Source organism: Microcaecilia unicolor, chromosome 11, assembly GCF_901765095.1.
Source record: "Microcaecilia unicolor chromosome 11, aMicUni1.1, whole genome shotgun sequence".
Classification (NCBI taxonomy): Eukaryota; Metazoa; Chordata; class Amphibia; order Gymnophiona; family Siphonopidae; genus Microcaecilia; species Microcaecilia unicolor.
The window spans coordinates 12,895,435-12,913,963 of NC_044041.1; positions in this window are offsets into that span (position 1 = coordinate 12,895,435).

Here is an 18,529-nt window from a genome sequence, read left to right on the forward strand (position 1 = left end):
GTCATTTTTGACACGCATCCGCTACACACACCGGAAAATAATTTTATTTTCTGGCACACCGTGCTACCGGGCGGTAAAAGGCATTTGATGCGCATAGACCTTTACCGCCCGGTTAACGCGTGAGACCTTACCGCTAAGTCAATGGAAGGCAGTAAGGTCTCAGACCCAAAATGGACTTGCGCCAATTTTCATTTTGCTGCATGTCCATTTTCGGGCGCTGAAAAATGGATTTGCGCATGTCCAAAACACATGTTTACGCTAGCGCAGGCCATTTTTCAGCGCACCTTGGTAAAAGGACCCCTTAGAAAATATGACCACATAACACCATTATACAAAAGTTATCATTAGTTACCAATAGTACAAAGAATTCAGGACATCTGAATGGCAAATGAAATGTTATATATCAAACACATGTGGGGAAAAAAATAATCCCTACCACGGGTGCACCATGCTGGACTCCACATCAGGAGTTACCAACAGCCAGGAAAAGAATCTTGGAGTCATTGTGGTAAATATGTTTGAAATTCTCCACTAGGATGTGCTGGTGATTGAAAGCAATAGAATATTCGGCAAGACTAAGAGAGGGTGGGAGAATGAAACAGAAAATATATCTGTATATGAATTTGTGGTGCTTGTCTCATCTCACAAGGGCTATGCACCTTTGGTAAGATCCAGAGGAACTAAGTGAGGAATGAGATACAATAGTCAGTTACTGTGGGAGTGGATCTTGTGAATAGTATTGATGATGTGGCATGATTTATTTAGTTACATTTGTACCCTGCGCTTTCCCACTCATGGCAGGCTCAATGCGGCTTATCATGGGGCAATGGAGGGTTAAGTGACTTGCCCAGAGTCACAGGGAGCTGCCTGTGCCTGAAGTGGGAATCGAACTCAGTTCCTCAGGACCAAAGTCCACCACCCTAACCACTAGGCCACTCCTCCACTTCTTGGGTGAGTGGTTTAATTGATGTGATTTTTGTTTTTTATGTATTTGTATGTGATTGTTGTATGATGTATGTATTTGTGTAACCCACTTAGGTATAAGAAGGTTAGAACCTTAAAAATAATAAATAACTAACCCAGAAATGATAAAGGGGTTGGAATGGCTTCTCTTTGAAAAAGGCTAAACCTCTAGGGTTCCTTAGGTTAGACAAGATGGACTTCTTTCTTCCCTTTCTCTCCCTGTGGATGGTCCTAACCTAGGATTCAAACCATCAAACCGGAACCTTTGGCATGGACGTGCATGACCCTTACCAAATAAGCCCCCAGCCCTTTTCTTGCAATTGTACCTCACTTTCAATGAACAGTCTCAAAATCTACGTGCTCTATATCTATAGCAGCCAACATTTCAAAAATGACAGGGGTCCTAAATGTTTCCACAGTTAAAACCTGAGGAATACAGTGACTGTATGGTTCTCACTGAGGTCTTTTTCTCCATTTACATCAGTAAGTTGCATAAATATTGATTTAGAAGTATTTTGTTGTTGTTGTTATTTATTTATTTATTGCATTTGTATCCCACATTTTCCCACCGTATGGCAGGTTCAATGTGGCTTACATATTGCTAAAAACGCGGTTACAAAATTTAGATTTGTAGAAGTCTAGTACATAACACAGAAGTACAATAAACGCTTAGGTTGATATATTAGCATATTGTGAGAGAGGTTAATATTATTGTTTTCCATTTATGACCTTTTCGTGATGTAAGGTGGTGTGGATTAGGCAGATCCAGGGGGGACAAGACTTCTTGAAAAAATGTGTTTTCAGGTTTTCTCTGAATTGTAAGTAGTTTTCTGTGAGTTCCAGGTCTTTGGGTAGCGAGTTCCAAAGTTGTGTGCCTATAGAGGAGAGGCTGGTGGCATATAAATATTTGTATTTTATACCTTTGCAATTGAGTAGTGAAGGGTTAGGTAGGTTCCTTGCTGTTCTCGTCACGTTTCTTAATGGTAGATCGATAAGTTCCGTCATGTAATCTGGTGCGAGTCCGTAGATGATTCTGCGGACTATTGTGCATATTTTGAATGTTATGCGAGCGTTAATAGCAAGCCAATGTAAACTTCTTAGGAGGGGTTTCGCGCTTTCGAAGCGTGTTTTTCCAGAGTTGAGTCTGGCAGGATTGCATTGCCGCTTCTCATCTCTTTTGGACTCAACCTGAACTTAGCAAAGGTTTACTCAGCATTGGGGTGCTCAGGCACACCCTGTACCCAGAGAGCTGACACCTATGGATATATCTGACTAGCACATACTTCAAACAAGAGAGAGACAGCAGAATATCTAGTAAGCTAGGCCATCAAGCTGCAAAATTAGATTCCATTTTTGAAAGTAATCAAACTACACTAATACAATCTATCTCCAGATAAGCTGGTTATACGTTCCCCTACTGATTGCATTATTATTACAATATATGAAAATCAATGCAGAAACAGAAGGACAGGGCAACCTTATCAACCGAGCACACCTTGTCACCTGCCAGCACAGGTTTCTGCTTGAACAGGCTGTTCCAATGTGTAAAAACACTTGGTAGAAAACAGAGTGAACGTGAAGCTGTTAAGAACACAGGCAATGCAGTCATAGCCTAGACAGAAAATAAAATTTGCAAATTCATTTCTATAACAAAGTCTGTACAGAAATTCTTTATCACTCGACATATTTCAATTTACATTAACAGCAAGAAATCACTTCTACCTGAGAGGCCAGTTACATTGTCTTGGGATCCCCCCCCCCCCCCCCCCATTAAATGTAGTGGAGGATAATACGGTCGGAATGCTCACGCTATTACAAAGGCACTAATCACCGAATTCACCTGGATTTCTGTTCCTCTATCTGGTTTGACTGAAGTCTTAATCTTCTCTTGTAAATTAGTACAATGGAAGTAGCTATTCACAGCATAACTCTGGCTGGCTCCACAAGGGAAGGGGAATAGGATTTGACGTACCACATATTATATACAGGCACTTATTTAATACCTGGGGAAATGGAGAGTTAAGTAAGGACTTGCAGTAGGAATTGAACCCCTTCACTGGTTCTAGCGGGTTGCCAGGTGGAAAATTTTTTTTCCCACCCAAACGAGCCCAAATCAGGCCCAAACCCGCCCAAACTCAAACCCCGCCCCTGACACCCCTACCCCCGCGTCATCACCCCGCCCCCGCGTCATCAACCCCCGCCCCCGCCGTCATCGGCCCCGCCTCCCCGTCATCGACCCCAGCCCTCCCGTCATCGGCCCGCCCAAAACATCACTAACCCCGCCCAAACGTCACTAACCCCGCCCCCGTGGCCGAAAAAAAACTGCTCAAAAAACCACCCAAAAGACAGAAACAAGCCCAAAAAACCGCAACCCGCCGCGGCAAAATTACCCGCGGCGGGTCGCGGAAACTGCCCAATTGGGCGGTAAAAACCGCCCACCTGGCAACACTGGTTCTTAGGCTACTCCTCCACTAGTCACAAACTAGGCTGTGAAGCTCCACCCAGCGCATCCCAGGATGCACTGGGCAGGGCTGGGCGTTGCCATTTTGCAGGCGGCGCTGAAGGAAGAGGAGGGAGGCCACCTCCCTCCTCCAACTCAAGGTAGGGGATTGACCACGGCCCACTGGGCCACCAGGGATTTCTTATATGCTGGGGGGGGGGGGGGGTGTTAGGGGGGCGTGGAGGCCTCCTGGATCTCCAGCCCCCCAAACCTGTGTCAGGGAGGGGGAGGGAGGACAAGAGGTCCGCCAGACCTCCAGGCCCCTGTCGCAGGGGAGGGTCATCCGTCACCCAATGGGCCACCAGGGACTTCATACAGTGCTGGGGGAGGGCTAGGGGGGCTGGAGACACACCAGATCTCCAGCTCTCCCTGAACAGTAGCGGTGGCTGTGATTGGCATTGTATAGAACTTGGGAAGGACAGCTCTGGATCCCTGTAAGAAAGTTGTGTGATCACACACTGTAGTTTGCTGATGCATCTGTACTGCAGTATATTTCATGGTTCAAAACACTATGTGCCTCGTATGTATTTTAGAGCTGCATCATAGTTAGGGTTACCATATGTCTGGATTTACCCGGACATGTCCTCTTTTTAGGACATGTCTGGGTAACCAGGCGGGTTTTGCCAAGCTGCCCATTTGTCCGGATTTCTGGACATGCGGGTGGGCCGTCCTATAGACGGCCCGCCCGCCAGCCTGCCCGTTTGCCCAGAAATCCGGACAAACAGACGGATTGCGAGCCTCCCCTCCCCTCCCCTTACTTTACTACTACCCTGGTGGTCTAGTGACCTCTTCCGCCTTCAGGGCGGAAGAGCCCCCTCTTTCCTGCCCGGAGCGCTGCCCTGCATGCCTCCTCCTGTTCGTGATCTCGGCGACGATTCAAAATGGCCGCCGACAGTGAAGAGACCTCGTGAGACATTCAACTCTTGCGGGCCATTTTGAATCGGCGCCGAGATCATGAACAGGAAGGATGCATGCAGGGCAGCGCTCCGGGCAGGAAAGAGGGGGCTCTTTCCTGCCCCGAAGAGGTCACTAGACCACCAGGGCAGTAGTAAGGTAGGGGAGGGGGGTGACGGGGTGTGTGACAGGGGGGAGGGGAAATGGGACAGGGGCGGAGCGAGGGCGTTGAAAGGGGGCGGGTGTAAAAGGGGTGGGGCAGGGCATGAAAGAGGCAGGCATGTGTCCTCCTTTTTGGGGGACAAAATATGGTAACCCTAATCAGTAATCCTTCAGAAACAATGGACAAAAGAGCCTTAGTACTCTGACACACATGAAGGGCAGATGATCAAAAGCCCCGCGCTGTTCCAAACAGCGCTCTAAAAATAGCACTGGAACCAGCATGGGGCGTTATTAGACCTATGATCAGAGATAATTACATGCAAATTTAAGTACACAATTCTCTCTGATCATGGGGTAGAAGTGCGGGAGGATTGTTTTGTCTGATAAGGATTTTGCATTGCATCATGTTTTATCTGATGGGACATAAAAATGTTTTATGGTCATCAGCCGTCCTTTTAAGCATCGGGATATTGTGAGTAGGAGACAAATTCAAGCCATTATGTGATGGTTGATGTCATATGGAAGAACTATAACATCTGGACTTTGAGAGAGGTGCAGTGATTCCAGTACAGCATGTTTGAGATGTCTGTTTTTTTTAAAGAATTTTTGAATGTGGGTGTGGGGGTGTGTATAGTATGTTATGTGTATGTGGAAATTCATTATGATTCCATTTTAGTTATATATTTTTTTATAGAGTCATCAAAATGTGCTTAATTACTTCATATTCATTGGGGATGCCCTGAAAACCTGACAAGCTAAGTGTCCCAGGGACTGGGTTGAGAAACCCTGGTATAGGGACATAGGAAAGGAGTTATGCAAAAAAGGAATATTAATGCTATTGTCACAGGTCTCCCTTCCACTCTTTGGCCTGGGTCAACCCTGCTTAGCAGATATGCTTCAATGTCGGCTTCTATCTCCTTTGACACTGGTCAACACCTGTGCTCCTCTCTCCCACAGCCAGGACCTTCTGGATTCACTGTTCCAGTGGCGTTCCTAGGGGGGCTGACACCCGGAGCGGATTGCCGATGCGCCCCGCCCCCTGGGTGCAGCGCGACCCCCCCCCCCCCCCCGGTGAAGTAACCTGTTCTGGGTAGAGGGAGCAAAGAACGAACGTAGCGGACAGGCGCATGGCACCCCCCCCCAGCGGCGTGCACCCGGGGCGGTTCGCACCCCCCCCCCCCCCCCCCCCCCCTAGAAACGCCACTGCACTGTTCCTTTGACTTGTACTTTAGTGATAACCCAATAAACGGACAGGGACTCCAACATTCTTATAATAAAGGTTTCTCATTTATTTATACCGGTTCGTTTGTAGCAACTTCAACAGCACAGCATACGGCATTATCTCAGGTTCCTTGACATTTGTTCACATTCACAATGTCACACAGGGTTATATCCACCAGCTTGCTGCTTATAGTTCAGTCCTTTAATATCACTTTCTCTTTTCAGGTAGCCACTAATTATCTTGTTAATCCAGTGGCGTTCCTAGCGGAGCTGACACCCGGGGCGGATCGCCGATGCGCCCTGCCCACCGGGTGCAGCGCCCCCCCCCCCAGTGCAGCGCAACCCCCCCCCCCCCGGCAAAAGGACACCCCCCACCCCGGTGAAAGAACCCCCCCTGGGTGCACGCCGCTGGGGGGGGGTGCTGCGCGCCGGTCAGCTTCATTCGTTTCCATGCGCCCTCTGCCCCGGAACAGGTTACTTCCTGTTCCAGGGCAGAGGGAGCATGGAAACGAATGAAGCTGACCAGCGTGCGGCACCCCCCCCCCCCCCCAGCGGTGTGCGGCACTCCCCCCCCAGCGGCGTGCACCCGAGGCGGACCGCCCCCACCCCCCCCCTTGGTACGCCACTATGTTAATCATCAGTTTCTTACAACACACGGTATTTAACTTCCCATATTCTTAACCTTTTGAGCTACCCACTGCCACAGGTTTCTTCCCAGCTGCATCAATTCTGTCTTTCCAATTCTAGACAGTTTAGGAAATACAGCAGCCAGGAAACCTCTCACCTTGGTACCGGGCAGTTTGCGTGAATGCAGCCACCTCCATACTCTCCGCCTGGCTCTCCTCTATATCCTCCTTTTTATCCCATTCCATCTCTTCTTCCTCCTCCCGGAGCTCCCCCAGCTGCTCCTCATCTCCCTGATTAGAAACCATCTCCCAATCCCGCCCAACCTCCTTCACTTCCTGTGAGTCCTGTATTGGGTCAGGTGCATTGTGGGAATGGTGGTCCCTGGGCTTATTCCTTATTCTAAACAGTCTCTTGGCCACCAGAGGAGGGCGGGCTCCTCCTCTACAAGAAGTTGGCGAATGCCTCCCTATCTCCCTCCGGGGCTGCTCTCGCTTTCCTTGACACCGTCTTCTCAGTAATCCCTCACACTGTTTAAAAAAATTTTGCCTACAGAAGGACCGGACTTTGCAGACTCCTATTGCAGTGCAGATTGTCAGGATCACCACAACGAATATGCATGATAATGGGTCTTTGCAGTATGCAAATTTATCTCATGCATATTCATTGCGGTGATCCTGAAAATCAAACTGGCTAGGTGTGCTTCCAGGAGAGGACTGAGCAACACTGTTCTGTTGGATTAAGACAGGGGTTCCCAAACCAGTCAGGTTTTTCAGGATATCCACAATGAATATTCGTAAGAGAGATGTGCATGCAGTGGAGGCAGTGCACACAGATCTCTCTCATGACTATTCGTTGTGGATCTCCTAAACGCCTGACTGGCTGGGGTGCCTCTAGGATCAGGTTCGGGAACCACTGGATTAACATAAGAATCTAATGCACTTCAGCACCAATGGTCTCTACTACTACTACTTATTTCTATAACGCTACAAGGCATACGCAGCGCTGTACGCTTGAACATGAAGAGACAGTCCCTGCTCAAAGAGCTCACAATCTAAATATGGAATGTTGCTAGTGGAATAGCAACATTCCATGTAGAATCTCAAATAGTAGCAACATTCCATCTAGAATCTCAAGTAATAGCAACATTCCAGAATCTCAAATAGTAACAACATTCCATGTTCCACTGCACTAACCACTAGGCTACTCCTCCACTAGCAACATTCCATCTAGAAGCCTGCCCTTGCAGATCAGCAACGCGACCGAGTAGGCTTCTGTTTCTGTGAGTCTGACGTCCTGCACGTATGTGCAGGACGTCAAACTCACAGAAACAGAAGCCTGTGCAGCCGCGTTGCTGATCTGCAAGGGCAGGCTTCTAAATTACTACTACTACTTATCATTTCTATAGCGCTACAAGGCATATGCAGCGTTGTACACCATACATAAAAGACAGTCCCTGCTCAAAGAGCTTACAATCTAAAAAGGCCTGTTCTAGAATTCTACCTCATGTTTATTAAAGATTGAGGAAACTTGATGCCTAAATTGAAACTTAAAATAGAAATACTTAACTGGATTATTTTTTTTTCGGAAGATGGTTTCAACATTTGTGTTTAGAATGAAAAACAAGGCCAATACATTCTGGTAAGGGAAAGAGATCCTAATCTTGACAAGCAATAGAGCAGCATTAACCCCAGATCTGCTATAAGATTGTACATGAACTCTAGTATCACTTTGACCTAGTACCGTACAGAGAATATTCCATCTTCTTGTTCCTACTCCCATGATAACAAAACCTATTCTCCTTTCCGCACCAGGAGCTCTAATGCACAAATCAGATTTCTAATCCTAAAGGAAGCCTGATTGCTACATTGTCAGCAAAGTCTGCCTCTCCTCAACTTTCCCCCTCCTGCTTCCCACCCTGACTTGAACAATCCATAGAAGACACATTTCTGCTTTTTAAAACAATCTGGAAGTGTCTGACTTGGCCCTTGCAAGGTCAACAAAGGTCTCCTTCACAGCAACTTGGGGACAGGTGGCAGAAAAGGCAGCAACATTCCAGGGAAGCAAGGAGGCTGGTCTGTAGGGTTAGTAAGCACAGAGTCCTGCTCCTCCTAGGCAGCTCACGACTTTGAAGTCCTATCAGGGAACAACAGGAGATCAATTTGGGGGCTTGTTTTCAAAGCACTTAGACTAAGTGCTTTGAACGTACGCCTCATAATTTGTCAGACAGCTGTACAATTATTTCACCATGGTTATCATTAGCCTTGGACAATATTACAATTCATCTTATCAATCTTTTGTGAGAAAAGGAAAGACACTCCATTCAAACACAAGAGGTGATACAATCAGTCGAAAAACCAGCCGTATAATATCATCATAGAAGGCAAAAATCAAAAAAAGGATTCTTTGGTGGGGTACTTTAGTGAATAAAGCCCACTTTGACATTGAACCTTGGTGAATAAAATCTTCTTTGAATTTTACCCTCTACTCAACTACATCAATAAAAGAAGCCGCAGACAGAAAACGGCTTCATTTCCAGCCCTTTCTGCAATTCTATAGTAACAGAAGTAATAATAATGTACAGTAATTTTCAGTCTTATTGTCTTGCTTTTATTTATTTATAAGATTTATATCATAAACCAAGACATAAACACTTGTACAGAAAGTAATTTGAACATGCAGAATTCAAAACAGGAAATATATTAGAAAACATATAAGCATGTAATTACTCAAGTCCACAATTTGCGGAATCCAAGACTCAAAAATAATAAAAAAAACCCGGAGGCAATAAATCTACAATTACAACTAAGCCAGAAAAATAAATCTAACTATCAAAGTCATAAATTATTCTAAGCAAAACATCTTATATGCCCTCGCTAACAACGGGAGGCAAAGCAAGCAATCTGTTTTGACTCCAGAAAACCAGTGAGCTGGGTTGGCTCAAAAAATACATATTTACAAGCTTGATATCAGACAATACACTTACAGGGATACTTTAAGAGAAAAGTGGCTCTCAAATGAGTCACTCCAGGTTTCAGCAACAAGAATTGCCTGCTACGTCTCTGGGTTTCCCATGAGACATCAGGAAATGTTCTAATTTTCTGTCCATGGAAAAGTTCATCTTTATTTTTAAAGAATAAATTCAACATCCAGGCCTTACGAGGAGCTAAAGCCACTGTAGCAATTAGAGTAGAACTTACAAAAGATTCACTATCCAACGTCTCCAGTATAGCAGAGACGTCCAAAGGGGCAGGCAACGTCTTGTGGACAATCAGATTTCTTCTCAGAAGATTTTGCAACAGGCAGATAATAAACCTGAGCAAATGGCAGAATCTTATTCTCCGGGACTTGCAAAACTTCCTTTATATATTTCTTTAACATCTCTCTAGGTCCCTGATGGCGAACCTATGACACGTGTGTCAGCACTGACACGCGTGCCATTTTCGCTGACACGTGGCAGATTTCAGCATTTCCTTGATTTGTCCAGGTTTCTCGACAAATCCGCCCCGCACTCCCCGACAGAATCCTCCGATGAGCACGCGACCACTTCACCTTCTTAACTCCTCTGCTCTGATGCACGCGTGATGGCGATGCAGGTAGGCTAGAGGCAGCGTCTGTGCTCGTGCGCATGCCAGCCAGCACCTGCCTGCTCAGCATCAGCTGGTGATAATCCTGCACGCACTGCACGCTTCGCGCAGGCGCAGCAGCTTACTTCTACTGTCTGCAGCCTGCCGCCTTCTCTTCAGCCGCTGCCATAATAATCGCGAGTCGACGAGAGCACGAGGCTGCAGCGGGACGGTCTGGTCTCTGTCTTCTGACTCTTCTCTTGTTGTGCCCTGCCTGCCCCTTGCTTAGCCGCCGCCATAACAGTGAGGTAAGATTCTTAAGAATGGGCTCCCATGATAAATTGTTTGGGATAAATATAAGTAATATAACAGCAGGTTATGCCATGATAAATATCGCAAAATTATGGTTTTTTTCTCGAAGTGACACACCACCCAAGTTATGCTCGGTTTTTTGGCGAATTTTGACACACCAAGCTCAAAAGGTTGCCCATCACTGCTCTAGGTGAAACCAAAGTAGAACATGGGAAGTTCAAGATCCACAAATTGTCACTTCTCGCATAATTCTCCAGTACTTCATTTCTTCTACGTTAATTAGTTATATCCATAATAAAAGCAACCTGCGCTGCTTTGAAATTGTTAATATCCTTTTCATTATCAGCAGTCCTCTTTCCTAAATTTAGATTATCTACCCAGTCCTTGTCCACTTGCCATGCCAATTTAATGAAAGGTATTATTTTGCTGTACCATCATTTTTCCAAGGTCTACCAAAGCCGTCCATATTAAATCTAGAGTTGCTTCAGAGGGAGTCAAAGTTAAAAATGAAGAAAAATCTGATTTGACTTCAAGTTCCAAAGAATCATGTTCAGATACATAGGATGACTGACTATACACTCATTCTGCACCTGGACTAGCTTGCTACACACACTGTAACTTAGATCAGTTCATTATCTCTTGCTTAACTATACAACAAACTGGTCTTGCATTTAACTAACCATCAAATTAGCCCAACTGACTGTGTACCACACATCTTGTTCCCATCATATATCTGCTCTTGGTCCCTCATCTATATGGTAAGCCGTATTGTAGAAAATCTTTAGCATCATATCTATGTTAGTTGAATGTTCTAATGCTGCTTATTAGGTGTATCATTAGTATTATGCTAACATTGTATTATATCTCTGGTATTTGAATTCCAGTGCTGTTAAATGTGTATATTTTCGATACTGTTTCACAGTAGTTCTGTTATTAGGTTTAAATTTACTGTTTTCAAGTTTACCTCATTTATTGCATTTATGTTTATTCTTGGTTATTTTATTACTGTTATGCTGTTAACAAAACTATAAGTTTTATGTTAAACTGGACCTACTGTACACTGCCTTCGGTGAATCTCTTCATGAAGGCAGTTAATAAAGCTCAATAAATAAATAGAGATTGCTCACCCACTGCTCCACAATCTGACTCTCCAGGCCATGGGATTGCAATCTAATAGATGGAACGAACTTCCCAACATCTGTTCTCCATGTCCCAGCACTGGAAACTCCCCCTCTCGCTGCTTGGCACCATTGCTGTTATGCAAGGCGCTGAAAGGGACTGTACTGGTGAGACAGCAAACGGAGAGTGAGGGGATGGTGGCCTAGTGGTTAGGGTGGTGGACTTTGGTCCTGGGGAACTGAGGAACTGAGTTCGATTCCCACTTCAGGCACAGGCAGCTCCTTGTGACTCTGGGCAAGTCACTTAACCCTCCATTGCCCCATGTAAGCCGCATTGAGCCTGCCATGAGTGGGAAAGCGCAGGGTACAAATGTAACAAAAATAAAATAGATACTATTGGAGATTCTACATGGAATGTTGTTACTATTGGAGATTCTACATGGAATGTTGCTATTCTACTAGCAACATTCCATGTAGAAGGCTGTGCAGGCTTCTGTTTCTGTGAGTCTGACGTCCTGCGTGGCCACATTGGTGATCTGCAAGGGCCGACTTCTACATGGAATGTTGCTAGTGGAATAGTAGCAACAGTGGAGGAGTGGCCTAGTGGTTAGGGTGGTGGACTTTGGTCCTGAGGAACTGAGTTCCATTCCCTCTTCAGGCACAGGCAGCTCCTTGTGACTCTGGGCAAGTCACTTAACCCTCCATGGCCCCATGTAAGCCACCCTGAGCCTGCCATGAGTGGGAAAGCGCGGGGTACAAATATAAAAAAAAAAAACATCAGGGCTGAGGGTGACTTCCAGCCCTTCAGGAGCCAGTGTATCTCCACTCACCAAAAAAAACCTCAGGTGGGTTCTCAGTGTTCTTCATCATCGTCTGAGCTGCTGCATAAATTTCGCTATGGCACCAGGCGTTAAGGAACTGTTCTGCTGCTGAGAGGAGCATGCAGCAGCCTTCCCCTGGCACTTAGGCATCAGAAAACAGCAAAGCACAGGAGCAGAACTTGGAGCGTCAGGTCAGTCAGCCATCTTGGATTTTTTTTTTACAATAATGAATTTTATTTTTTATTGCAATCATAAGCATGTACTGGTTGTCCCTTCAATGTGGTGTAAAGCTGTGTGAAAACAGTTAATCTATTTGTGTGTGAATGCAAAAACATAATAACATCGTCGTGTCTGCTTTCACTTGATAGACAGCTGAGCTTATGTTAGCGCAGAACTGTCACCAGTAAAGTGTGGACGTTTTCCAAGTATGTGATAAATTCATTTTTGAGGTTATATTTTGACTGATGGTTTGATAAGAAAGTTTATCAGTTTCCAAATATTTATTAAATGTGATGTACCACCTTTAAGTACTCACAATAAAACCACTATTGGGGGGGGGGGGAGTGGATCCTGGGTACGTGAATAGAATAATGGCATACTGGACATGTGCGTAAATGCCAAAGTTCTAAGCATTATTCTGTAAATATGCACATATCTTACATAATCTGTAGGTTACGGGTGGGAGTATACATAGGTGGGAGTCTGTGTGGAAGGGAAAGTGAAATGGGACTTGATATACCGCCTTTCTGAGGTTTTTTTTTTTTTGCAACTACATTCAAAGTGGTTTACATATATTCAGGTACTTATTTTGTGCCTGGGGCAGTGGAGGGTTAAGTGACTTGCCCAGAGTCACAAGGAGCTGCAGTGGGAATCGAACCCAGTTCCCCAGGATCAAAGTCCACTGCACTAACCACTAGGCTACTCCTCCACTCATTCCACCAATAAGAACCAACCTCATCAGTGATGTCACAATGGCTTGATTGCCCGATACTTGGCTCACTTCTGATATTGTGATGTCATAAGGGAAAGGGGGAAAGGGAAATGGGACTTGATATACTGCCTTTCTGAGGTTTTCTTGCAACTACATTCAAAGTGGTTTACATATATTCAGGTACTTATTTTGTACCAGGGGCAACGGAGGGTTAAGTGACTTGCCCAGAGTCACAAGGAGCTGCAGTGGGAATCGAACCCAGTTCCCCAGGATCAAAGTCCACTGCACTAACCACTAGGCTACTCCTCCACTCATTCCACCAATAAGAACCAACCTCATCAGTGATGTCACAATGGCTTGATTGCCCGATACTTGGCTCACTTCTGATATTGTGATGTCATAAGGGAAAGGGGGAAAGGGAAATGGGACTTGATATACTGCCTTTCTGAGGTTTTCTTGCAACTACATTCAAAGTGGTTTACATATATTCAGGTACTTATTTTGTACCAGGGGCAACGGAGGGTTAAGTGACTTGCCCAGAGTCACAAGGAGCTGCAGTGGGAATCGAACTCACTCCCGCAGGATCAGAGTCCACTGCACTAACCACTAGGCTACTCCTAGTGGGACTCAACATGGAACTTCTAGAATACTATATAGGATGAGGCAAAAAAAAAAAAAAAAGTAACCCCTTAGAGTGTGTTGCCATTTTCTTAGCAAAAAAAATCAAACAAGAAGGATGAAAATAATGACATGCCCAACTTGTTAAGAATACTTTTTATTTTGTAATAAAAAATAAAGTAGTTTTAAGAAGCTGTAACTTTTACTTGAGTATTTCTTATTTTGGGTAAGACTTTCTTTTACTTCACTACTTTTGCTTTTTTACTTAAGTACTTAAAAAAAAAGGATCGACCCCATCCCTGCAAGGGCGTAGCCAAGGGTGGGCCCAGGCCCACCCACTTTGGGCTCAGGACCACCCAGTAGCAGCACACCTATGAAGTGTCTGGCAGGGATCCCCAAGCCCTACCAGCCGAAAATTCCCAACAACTGTCCTTCCTGCATACCAGCCTTCCCTCTAATGTATTCCCGCCTATGCGGAAACAGGAAGTTGCATCAGAGGGAAAGGCTGTGGGGCCAACACGAGCAGTGTGTATTAGTTGCTGCTCACTGCCAGTGAAAATCTGCTATTTAAAAGGTATGGGGGGAGGGGGATGTTTGAGACACCATACGGCATGCAGGCGAGAGAGGGAGAGACCAAATCACTTGTGGGACAGGGCGGAGTTCTTCTGCCCACCCATCTTGGGTCCAGGCCCACCCAAAATTGGGTATCTGGCTACACCCCTGCATCCCTGCAGTTAATTTGCAGAAATTACTGGCACAGTTTGTGGGAAATATCAGTATTACTAGACTCCAAGGAGGGAGACTTGACAAATTTATTGGGGGGGGGGGGGGGGAAGAGTTGATCAATCACAGCTTATTAAAACCTTAAAATGCCAGTGCTGTCATTTAGCTTCAAAACCTCTCTAGTCACTGGTAAGGTGTGTCAGGATGGACTCTGCTGCATCTGCCCTAAATGGGCACCTGGCGAGCTTCCCAAACATACAAACATTCTATACATGTTATTCCTGGAATTGTGGATTTTTCCCAAGTCCATTTAGTAGTGGTTTATGGACTTGTTCTTTAGGAAACCGTCTAACCCCTTTTAAAACTCTGCTAAGCTAACCGCGTTTACCATGTTCTCCGGCAATGAATTCCAGAGTTTAATTACGCGTTGGGTGAAGAAAAATTTTCTCTGATTTGTTTTAAATTTACTACACTGTAGTTCCATCGCATGCCCCCTTATCCTAGTATCCTTGGAAAGCGTGAACAGACGCTTCACATCCACCTGTTCCACTCCACTCATTATTTTATATAGCTCTATTACTACTACTACTACTACTATTTAGCATTTCTATAGCGCTACTAGGCGTACGCAGCGCTTCACAAACATAGAAGAAAGACATTCCCTGCTCAAAGAGCTTACAATCTAATAGACAAAAATAAAGCAAGCAAATCAATTAATGTGGGGGAGTGGTTACAAGTCAAAAGCAATGTTAAAGAGGTGGGCTTTCAATCTAGATTTAAAGGTGGTCAAGGATGGGGCAGTAATATTCCAGTAAGATGTGTAAATAAAAAAATTTAAGCAAGACGGTCAATATATTGTATATGGACTTTCAGAAGGCACTTGGCAACATGTCTCCCCTCAGCCGTCTCTTCTCCAAACTGAAAAGCCCCAGCCTCCTTAGTCTTTCTTCATAGGGAAGTCTTCAGAGACAAAGAGAAAATAAAGCACAATAGATAAGAGCCCCAGGAAGTCATCCTCAACTTTGATGGCACTTGATCATCATTTCATCATTAAATCAATATATATATAAGATAAGAATTGACTTACTTGACTTCAAAAGTCATAAGGAACTGGTAACTACCCTCCTCCAAGGAGAAACTAGGACCTCCCAATGTGCAGCTGGGAGATTTATACACTCTCCCGACACCAAGGCAACTGAGGGCCCGATTATCAAGTTTCTTCTTGCTTCTGGCCCCTGAAAACCCACCATGAAATCAGTGCTAGAAAATGTGCAGCTACTGAACAAGGTATAAATGCTAAAGCAGTGGAGATAATTGGCTGAAACAGAAAAAAAAGATAAAGCTGCAGCTGTCTCAAAGATGGGAAAAGGAAAGTGAGATTTGTTCTGTTCCAATTTTATTAAAATGGATTATCATGGTGAGACCTCACTTAGCTAATTTTCCTTAGTTGTATAATTTTGTTCACTTGTCTAAGAGCCTTTGAAATTCTCGAAGCCCACGATATTTTCGTTTCTCAAACCACCTGTTCTTAGGAAGCCGACAGTGACAGATATATTGTAAGCTTGTCACGATATCTGGAAGAAGATTTGCTACCCTACCCTTCTGTGCAGCGTAAGAGGTCACCGTTTCCTATGGCAACAGCAGTTTCTGACTCAGACAAACAAGATGTCACCGCACACCCAGCAGGGTGGTATGTTCTGCTAAATTCTGTTTCCATCCAGTGCAAGAACGGTCAGAGAGAAATCTTTCTATACCTAGGCCTTCAAACCAGAAGGGGCCTTACAAATACATTAAAGGCATAAAGATTTTTTTTTTTTCTGTAGTACATCACAGCACTCCATTTTTTTTTTTTTCTTACTTTAATCCAGCAACACTGCTGAAGAGCTAAAAATATACAAGCCGTGATAATATTCACTAAACGGGCAATTCTAGAACCTGGCACCTCCATTTAGGCTCTCCCAGGATGCGGGTGATGGCTTAACCCCGATTCCATTGTAGAATATTAGCATAACCTGGCATTGGGCACCTTATATTACCAGAGACCCAGTTATACCAGACGTAGAGCTGGCATGTCTGCCGTTACATAAATGCAACGCAGAATACTGTTAGTGCCTGACCGAATTTCGGTTTTGGAACTGAAACTGACCCAAAAATCTGGGTTTGGGTTTTGGCTGAAAATGCAAGTGCCTTTTCGCAGTGGCTGGGCTCAGGCCCACCCAGTAGCAGCACACCTATGATGTGACTGACAGGGATCCCGAAGCCCCACAAACTGAAAACTCCTAACAACTGACCCTCCTGCATACCTTGTAAACAGCAGATCTGCGCCTGGAGTGAGCAGCGACTGATACATACTGCTCGCACCGGCCCCACAGCCTTACCTCTGACGTATTCCCACCTATGCGGAAACAGGAAGTTCATCAGTGGAAAGGCTGTGGGGCCAGCAAGAGCAGTGTGTATTAGTTGCTGCTTGCTGCCGGTGAAACTCTGCTATTTAAAAGGTATGCGGGAGGAGGGGGGGATGTTTGAGAGACCATATGGCATGCAGGTGAGAGGAGAGACCAAATCATCTGTGGAATGGGGTGGGGTTCTTCTGCCCACTCATCTTGGGCACAGGCCCACCCAAAGTTGGGTGTCTGGCTACGCCCCTGCCTTTTCGGCTGAAACCGAACCCCCCACCAAAGTCACTCTCTGCCCGACACTCTCACCACATGAAGACCCTCCTTGGGCCTACCTTTAAACCTCCTGGTGATTTAGTGGGTCTTCAGGGCAAGAGTGATCCCCCGTCGTTCTTGCCCCCACCATTTCTATAGCCAAAATGGCTGCCGAGACTGCCATGGGAGGTGCGGGCAGACATTTTGAGACTGGAAAGAGCATAAGCATGAGTGACTGCAGATCGCTCCTGCTTATGCTGCTTCCAATTCCAAGATGGCTACCGGGACCTCCTGCGACAGTCTCAGAAGTCATTTTGGCGGCAGAACCAGTGGGAGCAAGGGCGACTGGGGATCACTCTTGCCCTGAAGTCCCACTAGACCACCAGGAGGTTTATAGGCAGGCCCAGGGATGGCCTTCGAATGGGTGGTGGGAGGGAAGGAGGGGGGCACTGAGAGTGATTGTGTGTGTGTGTGGGGGGGGGGGGGGGGGAGGCAGGCTGCAGAAGGCAGTGGTGAGAGGGATCGTGGGCAAGAGGGTTGGTTTTGGTTTCAGCTGAAACTGAAGCACAATTTCGGTTAGCCTCTTAGTTATATGTGTAAATGGGAACCCCACCCACATGTACACCTCCCTCACATTTATATGATATGCAGCTTGTGCACCTCCTTAGAGAATAGTGCTTAGTCACACTGCTAGAAATTTATTTATTTTAAACATTTATACCCCACCTATAATATATGTAACTTTCAACTAAAAAAAACACATACAAAAAATTCAATAAGAACAATCAAATCAACATACAATTAACATCATAAGACATAAAACAGAAAAAAGTCTGGGCTACAAGAAAGCTCTTAGTCTGCTATAAAACAAGTTTAAAAAGGGTTGGACAAGTTCTTGGAGGAAAGGTCCACAGTCTGCTATTCAGATAGACATGGGGAAACCACTGCTTGAATCTTGAAAGAATTTGGGATTCTCATATATATAAAAGGGAACCAAAGAAACTGTGAGGCGAGAAAAAAATGGGAGGGGACCGGCAGCATCAGATATGAAACAATGGCCAGGCTATTAGGTCTCCTATGATGCTCAGCTATTCCAGACCCTTGAACCTACTGCATAATATCAATCACTTGCAAAGCCGGACCCAGGATCTCTTTGACAATACAAGATATAATATTTTATTTGAATACCATGTGTAAACATGTGCTTAAAAATAGCTTATAAAAATACAAAATTTCAGCAGTATTTAAAGTTGAAATGCTACCAAAATCTTGAGCAACCCAAAGTGAAAAAAAAAAACACGCAGATAGCGACTACTTATCTGCATGTGCAGGGTCAGCGCTAATTAAAGAGCTTTGTACTGCCCAACGCTGATACCCATATCATAAACAGTGTTTTGGTCCGGCTCACCAACTCACATACTAAGA